This window comes from Triticum urartu, chromosome 5A, assembly GCF_056163025.1.
Source record: "Triticum urartu cultivar PI428250 chromosome 5A, HENAU_Tu73, whole genome shotgun sequence".
Taxonomy (NCBI): domain Eukaryota; kingdom Viridiplantae; phylum Streptophyta; class Magnoliopsida; order Poales; family Poaceae; genus Triticum; species Triticum urartu.
Genome location: NC_141877.1, coordinates 99,925,539 through 99,945,433, shown reverse-complemented (window position 1 = coordinate 99,945,433; position 19,895 = coordinate 99,925,539).

The following is a 19,895-nucleotide window of genomic DNA, read 5'->3' as shown; positions in this document are numbered from 1 at the left end:
CTCAAAACAGAAGGTAAATCAAGTGCAGAGCTAGATGGCAGTTCCTTACCTCCCCTCGTAGTTGAGGGATAAATCTTGGTTTTTGGATCTCTCAAGTTCTTCATAATGATAAGCAGATATAAATACCAAGTGACTCAAAGAATAGAGCTATTCTCCCCGGCAACGGTGCCCGAAAATAGTCTTAGTAACCCGCAAGTATAGGGGATCGCAACAGTTTTCGAGGGTAGAGTATTCAACCCAAATTTATTGATTCGACACAAGGGGAGCCAAAGAATATTCTCATGTATTAGCAGCTGAGTTGTCAATTCAACCACACCTGGAAACTTAGTATCTGCAGCAAAGTGTTTAGTAGCAAAGTAATATGATAGTAGTGGTAATGATAGCAAAAAGGTAACGATAACAAAAGTAATGTTTTTGGTATTTTGTAGTGATTGTAACAATAGCAATGGAAAAGTAAATAAGCGAAGAACAATATATGGAAAGCTCGTAGGCAATGGATCAATGATAGAGAATTATGCCGGATGCGGTTCATCATGTAACAGTCATAACCTAGGGTGACACAGAACTAGCTCCAATTCATCAATGTAATGTAGGCATGTATTCCAAATATAGTCATACGTGCTTATGGAAAAGAACTTGCATGACATCTTTTGTCCTACCCTCTCGTGGCAGCGGGGTCCTAATGGAAACTAAGGGATATTAAGGCCTCCTTTTAATAGAGTACCGGACCAAAGCATTAACACATAGTGAATACATGAACTCCTCAAACTACGGTCATCGCTGGTAAGTATCCTGATTATTGTCACTTCAAGGTTAATGGATCATAACACATAATAGGTGACTATAGACTTGCAAGATAGGATCAAGAACACTCATATATTGATGAAAACATAATAGGTTTAGATCTGAAATCATGGCACTCGGGCCCTAGTGACAAGCATTAAGCATAGCAAAGTCATAGCAACATCAATCTCAGAATATAGTGGATACTAGGAATCAAACCCTAACAAAACTAACTCGATTACATGATAAATCTCATCCAACCCATCACCGTCCAGCAAGCCTACAATGGAATTACTCACACACGGCGATGAGCATCATGAAATTGGTGATGGAGGAAGGTTGATGATGACGATGGCGATGGATTCCCCTCTCCGGAGCCCCGAACTGACTCCAGATCAGCCCTCCTGAGAGGTTTTAGGGCTTGGCGGCGGCTCCGTATCGTAAAACGCAATGAATCCTTCTCACTGATTTTTTTCTCTCTGAAACCAAATATATAGAGTTGGAGTTGAGGTCGGAGGAGCTCCAGGGGGCCCACGAGGTAGGGGGCACGCCCTATGGGGTAGGCGCGCCCCCCACCCTCATGGCTAGGGTGTGGGCCCCCTGGTCTTCATCTTTTGCAAGGATTTTTTATTATTCTCTAAAAGATGTTCCGTGAAGTTTCAGGTCATTCCGAGAATTTTTGTTTCTGCACATAAATAACACCATGGCAATTCTGCTGAAAACAGCGTCAGTCCGGGTTAGCTCCATTCAAATCATGCAAGTTAGAGTCCAAAACAAGGGCAAAAGTGTTTGGAAAAGTAGATACGACGGAGACGTATCACTCTAAAGGTATCTCCGAAGGTGTTTGTTGGGTTGGCATAGATCGAGATTAGGATTTGTCACTCCGAGTATTGGAGAGGTATCTTTGGGCCCTCTCAGTAATGCACATCATGATAAGCCTTGCAAGCAATGTGACTAATGAGTTTGTTGTGGGATGATGCATTACGAAATGAGTAAAGAGACTTGCCGGTAACGAGATTGAACTAGGTATGAAGATACCGACGATCGAGTCTCACGCAAGTAACATACCGATGACAAAGGGAATAACGTATGTTGTTATTACGGTTTGACCGATAAAGATCTTCATAGAATATGTAGGAACCAATATGAGCATCCAGGTTCCGCTATTGGTTATTGACCGGAGATTTGTCTCGATCTTGTCTACATAGTTCTCGAACCCGTAGGGTCCGCACGCTTAACGTTCGATGACGATTTGTATTATGAGTTATGTGTTTTGGTGACCAAAGATTGTTTGGAGTCTCGTATGAGATCATGGACATGACGAGGAATCTCGAAATGGTCGAGAGGTAAATATTGATATATTGGATGATGGTATTCGGACACCAGAATGGTTTCGGAGTGGTTCAGGTATTTTTCGGAGTACCGGGAGGTTACCTGAAACCCCCGAGGAAGTAATGGGCCTACATGGGCCATAGGCGAGAGAGAGGGGAGCTCGCAAGGGGTGCCCCCCCAATGGAGTCCGAATTGGACAAAGGGGAGGGGCGCGGCCCCCTTTCCTTCTCCCTCTCCTTCCCTTTTCCCCCTCCGAAAGAAAAGAAAGGGGGGCCTACTAGGATTGGGAGTCCTAGTCGGTTTTCCCCCACTTGGGCGTGCCCCTAGGGCCAGCCTCCTCCCCTCCTCCTTTATATACGGGGGAAGGGGGCACCCCAAAACAACAACAATTGTTTCTTAGCCGTGTGCGTTGCCCCCCTCCATAGTTTACTCCTCCGGTCATATTGTTGTAGTGCTTAGGCGAAGCCCTGCGCGGATCACATCACCATCACCGTCACCACACCGTCGTGCTGACGAAACTCTCCCTCGAAACTTTTCTGGATCAAGAGTTCGAGGGACGTCATCAAGCTGAACGTGTCCTGAACTCGGAGGTGCCGTACATTCGATACTAGATCAGTTGGATCGTGAAGACGTTCGACTACATCAACCACGTTAACCTAACGCTTCTGCTTTCGGTCTATGAGGGTGCATGGACACACTCTCTCCCTCTCGCTGCTATGCATCTCCTAGATAGATCTTGCATGGTTGTAGGAAAATTTTGAAATTGCATGCTACATTCGCCAACAATATTAAGGTCTCCTTTTAATAGAGAACCGGAACAAAGCATTAGCACACGATGAATACTTGAACTCCTCAAACTACGGTCATCATCGGGAGTGGTCCCGACTATTGTCACTCCAGGGTTGCCGGGTCATAACACGTAGTAGGTGACTATAACTTTCAAGATTGGAGCTAGAACATGGATATGATGGTGATAGCATAAACGGTTCGGATCTGAAATCATGGCACCCGGGCCCAAAGTGACAAGCATTAAGCATGGCAAAGTCATAGCAACATCAATCTCAGAACATAGTGGATACTGAAGGAAATATGCCCTATAGGCATAATAAAGTTGTTATTTATATTTCCTTATATCATGATAAATGTTTATTATTCATGCTATAATTGTATTAACCGGAAACTTAGTACATGTGTGAGTACATAGACAAAACAGAGTGTCTCTAGTATGCCTCTACTTAACTAGCTCGTTAATCAAAGATGGTTAAGTTTCCTAACCATAGACATGTGTTGTCATTTGATGAACAGGAGCACATCATTAGCAGAATGATGTGATGGACAAGACCCATCCGTTAGCTTAGCATTATGATCGTTTATTTTTATTGCTATTGCTTTCTTCATGATTTATACATGTTCCTCTGACTATAAGATTATGCAACTCCCGAATACCAGAGGAACACCTTGTGTGCGATCAAACGTCACAACATAATTGGGTGATTATAAAGATGCTCTACAGGTGTCTCCGATGGTGTTTGTTGAGTTGGCATAGATCGAGATTAGGATTTGTCACTCCGTGTATCGGAGAAGTATCTATGGGCCCTCTCAATGCACATCACTATGAGCTTTGCAAGTAATGTGACTAATGAGTTAGTTATGGGATGATGCATTGCGGAACGAGTAAAGAGACTTGCCGGTAACGAGATTGAACTAGGTATGATGATACCGACGATCGAATCTCGGGCAAGTAACATACCGATGACAAAGGGAACAACATATGTTGTTATGTGGTTTGACCGATAAAGATCTTCGTAGAATATGTAGGAGCCAATATGAGCATCTAGGTTTCGCTATTGGTTATTGACCAGAGATGTGTCTCGTTCACGTCTAATAGTTCTCAAACCCGTAGGGTCCGCACGCTTAATGTTCGATGACGATTTATATTATGAGTTATGTGATTTGATGACCGAAGTTCGTTCGGAGTCCCGGATGAGATCACGAACATGACGAGGAGTCTTGAAATGGTCGAGAGGTAAAGATCGATATATTGGAAGGCTATATTCGGACATCAGAATGGTTCCAAGTGATTCGGGTATTTTTCGGAGTACCGGAGAGTTACGGGAATTCGCCGGGGGAAGTTAATGGGCCTTATTGGGCTTTAGTGGAGAGAGGTAAGAAGGGCCACGTGGTGGCGCACGCCTCCCCCCTGCCCAAACCAAATTGGACAAGGGTGCTACCTCTTGTGCACTGCTTTGGTTTTCCCTTGAAGGGGAAAGGGTGATGCAGCAAAGTAGCGTAAGTATTTCCCTCAGTTTTTGAGAACCAAGGTATCAATCCAGTAGGGGACTACATGCAACTCCCTCGTACCTACACAAACAAATAAGAACCTCGCAACCAATGCGATAAAGGGGTTGTCAATCCCTTCACGGTCACTTACGAGAGTGAGATCTGATAGAGATAATAATAATAAGATAAATATTTTTGGTACTTTATGATATAGATTGAAAGTAAAGATTGAAAAATAAACGGTGCCAGAAATAGCTTGTTGATGTGAGATTAATATAAAGGAGAATAGACCCGGGGGCCATAGATTTCACTAGTGGCTTCTCTGAAGATAGCATAAGTATTACGGTGGGTGAACAAATTACTGTCGAGCAATTGATAGAAAAGTGCATAATTATGAGAATATGTAGGCATGATCATGTATATAGGCATCACGTCCGCGACAAGTAGACCGAAATGCTTCTGCATCTACTACTATTACTCCACACATCAACCGCTATCCAGCATGCATCTAGAGTATTAAGTTCATAAGAACAGAGTAATGCATTAGGCAAGATGACATGATGTAGAGGGATAACCTCAAACAATATGATATAAACACCATCTTTTTATCCTCGATGGCAACAATACAATACGTGTCTTGTTGCCCCTGCTATCACTTGGAAAGGACACCACAAGATTGAACCCAAAGCTAAGCACTTCTCCCATTGCAATAAAGATCAATCTAGTAGGCCAAACCAAACCGATAATTTGAAGAGACTTGCAAAGATAACCAATCATACATAAATTATTTCAGAGAAGAATCAAATATTGTTCATAGATAAACTTGATCATAAACCCACAATTCATCGGATCTCGACAAACACACCGCAAAAAGAATTACATCAAATAGATCTCCAAGAAGATCGAGGAGAACATTGTGTTGAGATCCAAAGAGAGAGAAGAAGCCATCTAGCTAATAACTATGGACCCAAAGGTCTGAGGTAAACTACTCACACATCATCGAAGAGGCCATGGAGTTGATGTAGAGGCCCTCTGTGATCGATTCCCCCTCCGACGGAGCTCCAGAAAAGGCCCCAAGATGGGATCTCTTGGCTACAGAAGGTTGCCGAGGTGGAAATAGGGTTTCGTGGTGCTCCTGCATGTTTTCGGGGTATATGGATATATATATAGGAGGAAGAAGTAGGTCGGTGGAGCCACGAGGGGCCCACGAGGGTGGAGGGCGCGCCCAGGGGGTAGGCGCGCTCCCTGCCTCGTGGCCTCCTCGTTAGTTTATTGACGTCCACTCCAAGTCCCGTGGATCACGTTTGTTCCAAAAATAACTCTCCTGAAGGTTTTATTCCGTTTGATATTCCTTTTCTGCAAAACACTGAAATAGGCAGAAAAATAGCAATTTGCACTAGGCCTTGGGTTAGTAGGTTAGTCCCAAAAATAATATAAAAGTGTATAAATAATCCCATTAACATCCAAAACAGATAATATAATAGCATGGAACAAAAAAATATAGATACGTTGGAGACGTATCAAGCATCCCTAAGCATAATTCATGCTCGTCCTCGAGTAGGTAAATGATAAAAACAGAATTTTTGATGTGGAATGCTACCTAGCATAATTCTCAATGTAATTTTCTTTATTGTGGCATGAATATTCAGATCCGAGAGATTCAATACAAAAGTTTAATATTGACATAAAAATAATAATACTTCAAGCATACTAACTAAGCAATCATGTCTTCTCAAAATAACATGGCAAAAGAAAGTTCATCCCTACAAAATCATATAGTTTGGTCATGCTCCATTTTCGTCACACAAGAATGCTCTCATCATGCACAACCCCGATGAGAAGCCAAGCAATTGTTTCATACTTTAGTAATCTCAAACTTTTTTCAACTTTCACGCAATACATGAGCGTGAGCCATGGATATAGCACTATGGGTGGAATAGAATAATGATAGGGGGTTATGTGGAGAAGACAAAAAAGGAGAAAGTCTCACATCGACGAGGCTAATCAATGGGCTAGGGAGATGCCCATCAATTGATGTCAATGCAAGGAGTAGGTATTTCCATGCAACGGATGCACTAGAGCTATAAATGTATGAAAGCTCAACAAAAGAAACTAAGTGGGCGTGCATCCAACTTGCTTGCTCATGAAGACCTAGGGCATTTGAGGAAGCCCATTGTTGGAGTATACAAGCCAGGTTCTATAATGAAAAATTCCCACTAGGATATGAAAGTGACAAAACAAGAGACTCTCTATCATAAAGATCATGGTGCTACTTTGAAGCACAAGTGTAGAAAAAAGGATAGTGGCATTGCCCCTTTTATTTCTTTTCTTTTCTTTTTTGGGGGCCTTTCTTTTTTTGGCCTTTCTCTTTTTTTTGGGACAATGCTCTATTAATGATGTTCATCACACTTCTATTTATTCACAACTCAATGATTACAACTAGAAACTAGAACAAAATATGACTCTATATGAATGCTTCCGGCAGTGTACTGGGAAGGGCAATGAATCAAGAGTGACATGTATGATAAATTATGCATGGTGGTTTTGCCACAAATACGATGTCAACTACATGATCATGCAAAGCAATATGACAATGATGAAGCGTGTCATAAATGAAACGGTGGAAAGTAGCATGGCAATATATCTCGGAATGGCTATGGAAATGTCATAGTAGGTAGGTATGGTGGCTGTTTTGAGGAAGATATAAGGAGGTTTATGTGTGATAGAGAGTATTATATCACGGGGTTTGGATGCACCGGCGAAGTTTGCACCAACTCTCAAGGTGAGAAAGGGCAATGCACGGTACCGAAGAGGCTAGCAATGATGGAAGGGTGAGAGTGTGTATAATCCATGGACTCAACATTAGTCCTAAAGAACTCACATACTTATTGCAAAAATCTACAAGTCATCAAAAACCAAGCACTACATGCATGATCCTAGGGGGATAGATTGGTAGGAAAAGACCATCGCTCGTCCCTGACCGCCACTCATAAGGAAGACAATCAAAGAACACCTCATGTTTCAAATTTGTTACACAACGGTTGCCATACGTGCATGCTACGGGACTTGCAATCTTCAACACAAGTATTTCTCAAATTCACAATTACTCAACTATCACACTCTAATATCACCACCTTTATATCTCAAAACAATTATCAAGTATCAAACTTCTCATAGTATTCAATGCACTTTCTATGACAGTTTTTATTATACCCATCTTGGATGCCTATCATATTAGGACTAGTTTCATAAGCAAAGAAAATTACCATGATGTTCTAAAGGACTCTCAAAATAATATAAGTGAAGCATGAGAGATCAATAATTTCTATAAAATAAAACCATCACTGTGCTCTAAAAGATATAAGTGAAGCACTAGAGCAAAATCATCTAGCTCAAAAGATATAAGTAAAGCACATAGAGTATTCTAATAAATTCCAATTCAAGTGTGTCTCTCTCAAAAGGTGTGTACAAAAAGGATGATTGTGGTAAACTAAAAAGCAAAGACTCAAATCATACAAGACGCTCCAAGCAAAACACATATCATGTGGTGAATAAAAATATAGCCTCAAGTAAAGTTACCGATAGAAGAAGACGAAACAGGGGATGCCTTCCGGGGCATCCCCAAGCTTAGGCTTTTGGTTGTCCTTGAATCTTACCTTGGGGTGCCTTGGGCATCCCCAATCTTAGGCTCTTGCCACTCCTTGTTCCATAATCCATCAAATTTACCCAAAACTTGAAAACTTCACAACACAAAACTTAAATAGAAAATCTCATGAGCTCCGTTAATATAAGAAAACAAACCACCACTTAAGGTACTGTAATGATCTAATTATTTATTTATTTGGGTGTTAAACCTACTGTATTCCAACTTATCTATGGTTCATAACCTCCGATACTAGCCATAAATTCATCAAAATAAGCAAACAACACACGAAAAACAGAATCTGTCAAAAACAGAATAGTGTGTAGTGATATGTAGGTTTCGAATACTTATGTAACCCCAAAAATTCTAAAATAAATTTCTGGACGTGAGGAATTTATCTATTAATCATCTTCTAAAAGAATCAACCTAATCGCACTCTCCAGTAAAAAATGGCAGCAAATCTCGTGAGCGCTAAAGTTTCTTTTTTTTACAGCAAGATCGCAAAGAATTTCCCCAAGTCTTCGCAAAGGTTCTACTTGGCACAAACACTAATTAAAAGCATAAAACCACATATAAACAGAGGCTAGATGAATTATTTATTACTAAACAGGACCAAAAAGCAAGGAACAAAAATAAAATTGGGTTGCCTCCCAACAAGCGCCATCATTTAACGCCCCTAGCTAGGCATAAAAGCAAGAATAAATCTAGGTATTATCATCTTTTGTATGCAATCCATAAGTGGCTCTCATAATAGATTCATAAGTTAATTTAATTTTATTTCTAGGAAAGTGTTCCATGCCTTTCCTTAATGGAAATTGGAATCTAATATTCCCTTCCTTCATATCAATAATTGCACCAATCGTTCTAAGGAAAGGCCTACCAAGAATAATGGGACATGTAGGATTACAATCTATATCAAGAACAATGAAATCCACGGGCACATAATTCCTATTTGCAATAATAAGAGAATCATTAATTCTTTCCATAGATTTCTTAATAGTGGAATCCGCGAGGTGCAAATTTAAAGGACAATCATCAAATTCACAGAAACCTAACACATCACACAAAGTTTTTGGAATCGTGGAAACGCTAGCACCCAAATCACATAAAGCATAGCATTCATGATCTTTAATTTTAATTTTAATAGTAGGTTCCCACTCATGATGAAGTTTGCTAGGGATAGAAACTTCCAATTCAAGCTTTTCTTCATAAGATTGCATTAAAGCATCAATGATATGTTTAGTAAAAGCTTTATTTTGATTCTAAGCATGTGGAGAATTTAGCACGGATTGCAACAAGGAAATACAATCTATTAAAGAACAATTATCATAATTAAATTCCTTGAAATCCAAAATAGTGGGTTCATTGCTATTTAAAGTTTTGACCTCGTCAATCCCACTTTTAGCAATTTTTGCATCAACATCTAAAAACTCCAAATCATTGGGACGCCTTTTAACTAAAGTTGACTCATCTCCAGTCCCATCATTATCGAGATTCATATTACAAAACAAAGATTTAATAATGGACACATCAATCACTTTTAGATCTTCATCCTTATTATCATTAAAACTAGAAGAACACGCTTTCACAAAGCAATCTTTTTTAGCACGCATCCTAGCGGTTCTTTCTTTGCACTCATCAATGGAAATTCGCATAGCTTTGAGAGACTCATTGATATCATGCTTAGGTGGAATAGATCTAAGTTTCAAAGAATCAACATCAAGAGAAATTCTATCCACTTTCCTAGCCAACTCATCAATCTTAGACAGTTTTTCTTCAATCAAAGCATTGAAACTCTTTTGCGAACTAATAAATTCTTTAATATTAGATTCAAAATTAGATGGAATCTTATTATAATTTCCATAAGAATTGTTGTAGGAATTACCATAATTATTAGAGGAATTACTAGGAAACGGCCTAGGATTAAAATTACCTCTATACACGTTATTACCAAAATTGTTCCTACCAATAAAATTCGCATCCATAGATTCATTATTATTCTCAATCAAAGTAGACAAAGGCATATCATTAGGATTAGATGAAACACTCTTATTAGCAAACAGTTTCATAAGTTCATCCATCTTTCCACTCAAAACATTGATTTCTTCTATAGCATGCACCTTTTTACTAGTAGATCTTTCAGTGTGCCACTGAGAATAATTAACCATAATATTATCTAGGAGTTTAGTAGCTTCTCCTAAAGTGATTTCCATAAAAGTGCCTCGCACGGCCGAATCTAAAAGATTTCTAGATGCAAAATTCAATCCGGCATAAAAATTTTGTATAAACATCCAAAGATTCAAACCATGTGTAGGGCAATTACGTATCATTAATTTCATCCTCTCCCATGCTTGTGCAACATGTTCATAATAAAGTTGCTTAAAATTCATGATATCGTTTCTAAGGGAGATGATCTTAGTGGGAGGAAAATAATTAGAGATAAAAGTATCTTTGCACTTATTCCATGAATCGATACAGTTTTTAGGCAAAGACGAAAACCAAGTTTTAGCACGATCTCTAAGTGAAAACGGGAATAGCTTCAATATAACAATATCATTATCCACATCTTTCTTCTTTTTCATATCACACAAATCAACGAATCTATTCAGATGGGTAGCGGCATCTTCACTAGGAATGCGGAAAACGGATCTATCATGACAAGATTCGGCAAAGCAGTATTAATCTCACAAGATTCAGCATCAGTAAGAGGGGCAATCGGAGTGCTAATAAAATCATTATTGTTGGCATTGGAAAAGTCAGACAATTTAGTATTATCTTGAGCCATCGTGACAAACAACCCAACACACAAGCACACAAGAAGCAAGCGAAAAAGAGATGAACTAGAAAAGAGAAGGGGAATGGAAAAGGCGAATAAAACGGCAAGGGTGAAGTGGAGGGGAGGAAAACAAGAGGCAAATGGCAAATAATGTAATGTGAGGGATAAGAGTTTGTCATGGGTACTTGGTATGTCTTGACTTGTGTGTAGATCTCCCAGGCAACGGCGCCAGAAATCCTTCTTGCTACCTCTTGAGCACTACGTTGGTTTTCCCTTGAAGAGGAAAGGGTGATGCAGCAAAGTGGCATAAGTATTTCCCTCAGTTTTTGAGAACCAAGGTATCAATCCAGTAGGATACTACACGCAAGTCCCTCGTGCCTACACAAACAAATAACAACCTCGCAACCAACGTGATAAAGGGGTTGTCAATCCCTTCACGGTCACTTACGAGAGTGAGATCTGATAGAGATAATAATAATAATAATAATAATAATATTATTATTGGTATTTTTATGATATAGATTGAAAGTAAAGATTGCAAAATAAACGGTGCCAGAAATAGCTTGTCGACGGGAGATTAATATAAAGGAGGATGACCCGGGGGCCATAGGTTTCACTAGTGGCTTCTCTCAAGATAGCATAAGTATTACGGTGGGTGAACAAATTACTGTCGAGCAATTGATAGAAAAGTGCATAATTATGAGAATATCTAGGCATGATCATGTATATAGGCATCATGTCCGCGACAAGTAGACTGAAACGATTCTGCATATACTACTATTACTCTACACATCGACCGATATCCTGCATGCATCTAGAGTATTAAGTTCATAAGAACAGAGTAATGCATTAGGCAAGATGACATGATGTAGAGGGATAAACTCAAGCAATATGATATTGTGACGCCCTCGATTCAATCGTACACTAATCATACACGCAAATGTGTACGATCAAGATCAAGGACTCACGGGAAGATATCACAACACAACTCTAGACACAAATTAAAATAATATAAGCTTTATATTACAAGCCAGGGGCCTCGAGGGCTCGAATACATAAGCTCGAATACACAAGAGTCAGCGGAAGCAACAATAATTGAGCACAGACATAAGTTAGACAAGTTTGCCTTAAGAAGGCTAGCACAAAAGCAACAACGATCGAAAAGGCAAGGCCTCCTGCCTGGGAGCCTCCTAACTACTCCTAGTCGTCTGTGGTCTTCACGTAGTAGTAGGCATCCTCCGGGTAGTAGTAGTCATCAGTGGCGTCGTCTGGCTCCTGGGATCCGTCATCTGGTCGCAACAATCGGGTATCGGGGAAAAAGAAGTAGCAAAGCAACCGTGAGTACTCATCCAAAGTACTCACAAGAGTTACATCAGATCTAAACTAAGTATGCATCTATATCAAAGGAATGGGTTGTATCTGTGGATTAAACTGCATAATGCCAGAAGGGAAGGGGAAAGCCTAGCCTATTGAAGACTAGCATCTTCAAGCATCTTGCAGCATATAGAAGAGTACAGATCACCATAACGTAAAGTAGTAGTGTTATAAACCTCGTCCAGATATCCTTTCTCGACTCCCAGCGAGAAAGCAATCCCAGAGCCATACTATCCAAGTGTCATCACAATCCAATTCTCATCACCATCCTGTTCTCATCACAAGTATAAAGTTCTAGTTGTATCGATCGGGATACAACTCCAAGTGTCCGTTACCGTAGGACAGGCTATCGATAGATGTTTTCTTCCCTGCAGGGGTGCACCAACTTACCCACCACGCTCGATTAACTCCGGCCGGACACACTTTCCTGGGTCATGCCCTGCCTCGGCCAAACAATACGCCGCAACCCGACCTAGGCTTAATAGAGAGGTCAGCATGCCGGACTAAACCTATGCCCCCAGGGGTCATGGACCATCGCCCTGGGAACTCTTGCACGTTTCGTGGGCGGCCGGTGAGCAGACCTAGCTACATCCTTAAAAAGGCAGGAGCTTACCAGTCCAACCCGGCGCGCCCCGCTCAGTCGCTGACGTCTATTAAGCTTCGGCTGATGCATACGACACAGAACACCCATACAATGCCCACGTGATGGTTAGTGCTATTAGGCCAGAGGCCCCTCGGATCAAATATCCAAATCGTAGTGGATTAGGAACGCACGGTAACAAGCACAGACTCACGAAAGATGTGACCCCGTCGCCCCGTCTCGAGTACTTGCGGCAAGGGCTAAGAATGCCCGGCCATGCCTCGTAAGTATCTCGCGGGCACCTTCCAGGTTAACCCGACTCCACATCACTCGCTATTAAGCTCGCGCGAGTACCCCTCAGGGCCGACCCGTCTTTAGTAACATGGTTCAGTGTAAAGTCATAGTAACCATAGTAACTGTGTGTCTAACACCAAGGGGAAAACCCAAGGAATCACCCCCGGTGAATTACACTCGATGTAATCATCAAGGTGGACGTAAGAGGATCCACCCTCGAGGTTCACACTTGAGGGGTTGCACGACAGAGCCATATCGAAAGTGGTTAAGGAGGAAATCACCCTCGATGACCATGACTAAATAGTTACACTACAGAGATCTCATCAGGAGTGACGTAAGAGGTTCCACCATTGGCACTCGATGGTAACTCTGCAGAGTTGTACACTAGGGGGGTGATGTGCGGTGCCGGGGCCTGGAAGTCGATCACATTGATCGAGTCATCGAACATAAAGCGAGGCAACTGGGACAAGGTGGGGGTCACTGATGGATCACTAACCAACCTATACTAAGCAGTATAGGATAAGCAGGTAAGGTATGAAAGCATGTAACAACAACAGGCTTTGCATCAGAGTAGGATCATACAGAAAGCAGTAGCAGCTCTAATGCAAGCATGAGGGGGGAAAGAAATGGGCGATATCGGAATGCTCAAGGGGGGTTTGCTTGCCTGGTTGCTCTGGCAAGGAGGGGTCGTTATCGACGTAGTCGATCACAGGGGCAACATCGGTCTCAGGGTCTACGGGAGAGAAGAGGGGGAAGAAACAGTAAATACAGAGCAAACAATGCATCACAAGGCATAACATGACGATAGGCAAAGCTAGGGTTGCCCTAACGTAGTACTACACGTTGCATGCGGAGGGGATAAACATCCGAGGATGAATTCCCGACGTTAGGCGGATTCCGGACAGATGAAAGAGAGGGGACAGTTCCATGTTCAGCATGCTAGGGGCATGTGATAGGTGAATGGACTGCGCATTTGGATTCGTTGGATTTTTCTGAGCAACTTTCATATAGAAAACATTTTCATCGGAGATACAGTTTATTTTCTATGATTTTTCAAAGATTAAAGCAATATTCTGGAATTATTAAAATAACAGAAAAGAGAATATGACATCAGCATGACGTGTTGATGACATCAGCAATCAACAGACACGCTGACCAGGTCAAACCTGACCAGTGGGTCCTACATGTCATAGACAGAGGGCTAACAGTGGGTTATTTTAATTGAACATGGGTTAATTAGCAGTTGGGCCCCACATGTTACTGACTAATTAGTCTAACATTTATAAAAACGTTTAGTTAGCCTAATTAGCAGATGGGGCCCATAGGTCATGCACAGTAACTGCGTTGACCAGAGTCAACATGGTCAACTGGGGCGCCGGGGCCCATTGGCAGCCTCACTTGGGTGGGCCCCACAGGGCCACGTCTGTGCCAGGTCAGCACGGCGGCCGGACCAATGCCGACGACCATAGGAGGCGGCGGCGACACGCGGGATTGTCCCCCATCGTCCGTTTGATGCGCGGGGGGTGCGTTCGGTCAAGGACGATGAGCCGCATCGAACTGGGGTGGTAGCCGGGCCAGGGGCGGCCGGAGACGGCGCCGGTGACAAGCCGTGGCGGTGGCGGTGTTCGGGCCTCGTTCGAAATGTGGTAGGAGCGGCCTAGGGGTGCGGTTGGGGCTGCGACTGGGTCTTGCGCGCGTCCTGGAGCACGCCCGTGACTTGCGCTGGGGCTCGGGAGCGCGCACGACGCGCAGGCGGCGGCCATGGCGGGCGGCGGAGTTCACCTCCGCGGGGACGGCGACGGAGTGCACTAGAGCGTGAGAGAGAGGGAAGGGAGCGACGCGGAGGCTCACCTAGCAGGCACACGGTGGCCCTGTGAATGCTTGGGAGCACCAGAACATCGTCGAGGAAGAAGGGGATCACCGGCGACCTAAGGAAGACGACGACGTGGTCGGCGATGCAGAGCTCCTCAACTCTTTCCAGCGGCTCCAGAAGATGAGGGAGTCCACGGCGATGCCGACGAGCACGGCCAGGACGTGTCGAAGGCACGGTGGCCGCAGAGATGAAGAAGACGCAACGGCGATGGCGCTCGGACAAGAGGGAGAGAGCTCGAGAGGGGATCTGGTCGGGAGAGGGGGAGGCAGAGAGAGGGAGCAAGTGGGAGAGATGGGTGGAGGCCGAGGCGTCGGGGCGGCCTTGTCCTCTCCCGCGTCGCCGACGAGGTGGTGCGGTGCCGACCGTGGGTGGGAGCGCCCTGTAGCGGCCGAGTCCGAGGAACAGGAAGGAGGGGGAGGCAACCGGTGCAGGGAGTTGGGCCGTGGGGGGTTAGGTGGGCTGGCTCGGGTGGAGGGGTGGGCCGAGGCCCAGGGGGAGTCCGGGGCCTTCTCTCTCTCCCTTTTCCTTTTTTAAAGCTTTTCTGTTTTAGCTATTTTAGGCCACTTAGGCATTTTGCAAAAATGCTAGTTCACCACCAATATTACCAGAAGAATACTTTCCACATGATGAACATTTTAGTTTTCATGTCTGAGCATTTTGAATTTCACTCATAATTTGAAAATGAATTCAACTGGAATTTTTTTGAGAGAGGAGACAATGATGATCAAACACTTATTTAGCAAAATGATTAACTTAACCCCAGGGGTTACTGTAGCATCATTACACTGGGGTGTTACAACTCTCCTCCTCTAAAAGAAATTCTCATCCCAAGAATTAAGAGGTAGAAGGGAACAGATCGGGGTATTCAGCACGGAGGTTATCCTCGTGTTCCCAAGTGGCTTCATCTTTAGAATGATTTGACCATTGCACTTTGAGGAACTTGGTAACCTTCTGGCATGTTCGACGTTCAGCTTCTTCAAGAATGCAGATCGGATGCTCCTTGTATGTGAGATCATCTTGCACTTCAATCAGTTCCGGATCCACTTCACGTTCCGGATCCTTGAAGCAACGATGAAATTGCGACACGTGGAAAACGTCATGGATGTAAGAGAACTGAGGTGGCAACTCCAATTGATAAGCCACCAGTCCACGATGGGCCAGAATGCGGAAAGGACCAATGTAGCGCGGAGCTAGCTTGCCCTTGACTCCGAACCGATGAGTGCCTCTCAAAGGAGTGACGCGCAGATAAGCTTGTTCACCAGGTTGATAAGTTGAACCCAGTGTTTTCGGTCATAGTTGCTCTGCTGGCGGGACTGGGCCGCCTTGAGATTATCCTGGACAATGTGAACCTGCTCTTCAGCTTGTTGAATAATGTCTGGACCAATGAGTGTTTGTTCCCCAGTTTCTGACCAATTCAGAGGGGTTCGGCACTTACGTCCATAAAGCACTTCAAAGGGTGCCATCTTCAAGCTGGCTTGATAGCTGTTGTTATAAGAGAACTCCGCATAAGGGAGAGATTCTTCCCACTTCTTGCCGAAAGAAATAACACAAGCTCGAAGCATGTCTTCAAGAATTTGATTGACTCGCTCGACTTGGCCTTGGGATTGGGGATGATAAGCAGTGCTCCAGGTAATATGAGTTCCCATTGCCTCTTGGAAACTATCCCAGAACTTCAAAGTGAATAAACTGCCGCGGTCTGAACTGATCTCCTTCGAAATGTCGTGGAGTGACACAATTCGGGAGATATACAAGTTTGCTAATTGACTAGCAGTGATGGTCTCCTTGACTGGCAGAAAGTGAGCAACCTTCGAGAATTGGTCGATGACGACAAAGATAGCATCGTTACCTTTCTGAGACTTGGGAAGGCCAGTGACGAAGTCCATCTGAATCTTATCCCACTTCCATTCAGGAATCGGAAGCGGTTGTAGAAGTCCAGCCGATTTCTGATGTTCTACTTTGACGCGACGACAAACATCACATTCTTCGATATACCGAGCAATATTGTAACATCCCAAATTTTCAATTTGAAATGTTATACATTAGCTCATCACTGCATACCATATTTTATTTGCTTGTGGGTTTGATCCTAAGAAATTCTACGTAACTCAAGGACCCTCGGAGAGAGTTGGGGATTTCGTTATTTTCATATTTGAGTTTTCTCAAATTTTGAAAATAGGATCATTTGATTTTATTTATTTTATCTTCAATTATTTCTATTATAAAAATATGAGAGATGGAATAAAATGACTTTCCCAAAATAAACAAATATTGAGGATTTAATAATAAAATCAAAAAATCAGAGTTTTCTCGCTATTTTACTTTATTTAGGAAAAATGCACGTTTTTCAAAATTGCATTTAGGCCCCAAATAAATGTTCATCTTGTCCGGCTTGATTTTAGAAGTCCGGGAAATTTTATTTCGGGATTTTTGGAGTCCATTTAGTATCTCTTTTATTTGTTTTTCTGCGCGTAATTATTTAAAAAAATCGCGCGAACCGACTTTGGGCCGTGTTCGGCCAGGACTCCGTCCGGCCGGGCCTTTATAAGGCGCCGCCCCGAGCCCGCAGCCCAACCGAGCCGCGCCGCGCAACCCTAACCCTAGCCCGAGCCGCCGCCACCACGTGCCGCCGCCGTCGCCGATGCCGCTGCCCAACCCGCCGCCACCCGCTGACCCCGCCGCCTCGCCGGAGCCGCCGCCCGCCGAGGTTGACTGCTGCCCCGCCGCCAGCGGTTTTCCTCCAGAAAACCGTTCGGTTTTCCGTTTGGTTTTCTTAGATCCGTTTTTTTATTTAGATCGGTTTTTTTCCAGTTTAGTTTATTTAGCGAGCGTTCGCTCGTTCGTTCGTTTTAACGAACGCGTTCACCGTTTAGTTCCAGAAAACGAACGTTCGTCGTTTTTTATTGCGATTTCTGATCCGATTTTCGTTCTAGTATAACTTTTCGCTCGTTTATCGGAATCAGGCAATTCAAGCGCGTGGAGTTTCGTCTCGAAACCCTCTTTCCGTTTAACCAACTCAAACAAGATTTTGCTTCTGTAAAATTTGACCTAGATCCAGATTAGTAAACGAAGCTTGTTTCTTTCGTCGTTTGACTTTCGTTGTTTCGTTCGATTTGGTTCTTTTTGCAAACCGGAGTTCTTAAGTTGAACTTTTCTGGTTAGATCTCTTATTTGAGTTTTACCTGTACATTAGATGAGTACTTATTGAATGCTTGTTTGTTTGCGGTAGAGTACCCGGAGTGCGCCGCTTGCTACTTTGAATCTCTAGGTTTCACGGATCATCAGCAAGGCAAGTAACACTTTGATCATATCTCTTTACTACCCAGTTTTTATTGCATTAGATCAATCCTCAAACAATGCATGGTTAGGATCTAATTAAATTGTGGGTTTGGGGAGTAGATGAGGTAGTACCTATTTCCTGTTTTATTATCAAACCTTGGGAGTTACTTCTACGTTTGCTTATACTGCCATGATATGCTAGTAGACGTGGATTGGGTGAGTGTATCCATGACAGATGTGAGATTGTTAAATTAATGGTTTACCTAAGGTGGCAACTTAAACACACATCTGGGTGGATTGAGGCACCAGGGTATTCCAGCGATTGCCTGTTTTCTTTATGGACCGCAACCCAGGCTCAAAGGGATCACGATATTATTCATACTAGAAACTTCCGTGTGCAGCCACAAGCTACTATGGGCTCTAGCATAGTTGACTAAGTCGTGCGAACTCTTATAGTGGTAGACTAGCAGATGTAGGTTGGTACGGTCTACCCGATCGTACGGTGCTAGCGCTTATGAAAGACTATGTCTCGGTCATCTGTTTCTCAAACATCATGTAGTGCGAGAATCCCAACGGAGGAGATCGAGTCTTGTGGGGAAAAGTGCGCAAACCTATGCAGAGTGTATAAACTAATCATGGTTAGCCATGTCCCCGGTTATGGACGTCTTGAGTATCTAGTACTTGGATTATCATGTGAATCTCATCATGTTACTCTAATTAATATTGTTGGGTTTTAAAGATGATGCTTAATTGGGATTGAGAGGACGTCTATCTTCTCAATGTTTAACAACTACCATGATAGTTAAATAAAATTTATTCCTTTGCAGTAGGGAAAAATTGGCTTTATGCAAAAACTGTAACCATAGAGCTTTCCACCAGCCATATATGCATGTAGTATTGCTTTATTCTTTCATTACTCTCTATGTGTTACTTTGCCAGCATATTCCCTGTGCTGACCCGTTTTCGGGCTGCAATGTTCATGTTGCAGACTTTTCAGACGACGAGTAAGGTGCCTTTATGTCATGGTTCTATACTCAGTGATGCCATTGGAGTTGATGGACTCGCTTATCTTCCAAGCCTTCCGCTGTTATCGTTATTAGATGGCCTTAAGCCATATTTATTGCTATAAGTTCTCTTTTGAGACATTCGATGTAATAAGTGCGTGATTGCTACTCTGTTACAAATCCTTCAAATAATGTGCGTGTCAGCATTACTGATCCAGGGATGACACTGATGCACAGAGATCAGACTGGTTGAGGTCTGGTCGCTACAATATGGTATGAGAGCACACGCTGACTGTAGGACACGACCACTAAGCTAAAGCCCTAGATCACTACTCACTCTCCTCATTTCTGACTCCTCATCTTTTCTACCCTTTTAGGATGGCGGACGCAAGGAACAAGTTTACACAACCGGATGAAGATACACTCTTTGGACGCCACCTGAAGGAAGTCACTAAGTACCTGAACATCGGAGTACCAAGTTTCACCGGAACCTACAACACCACTTTACCTGAAGAGGAGCGCTCGATGATTCAAGTTCAAATTCCAGGAAGGACGTTCATGCCTGTCACTGAGCCCATAGAGTTTTCCTTTGATGCACCAACCTGGAGTCTAGGAAAGAGCATGGCATCTCACATCGCCATGGGACGTATTGGAGAAGTTTACCGCAATGATCTCAAGGA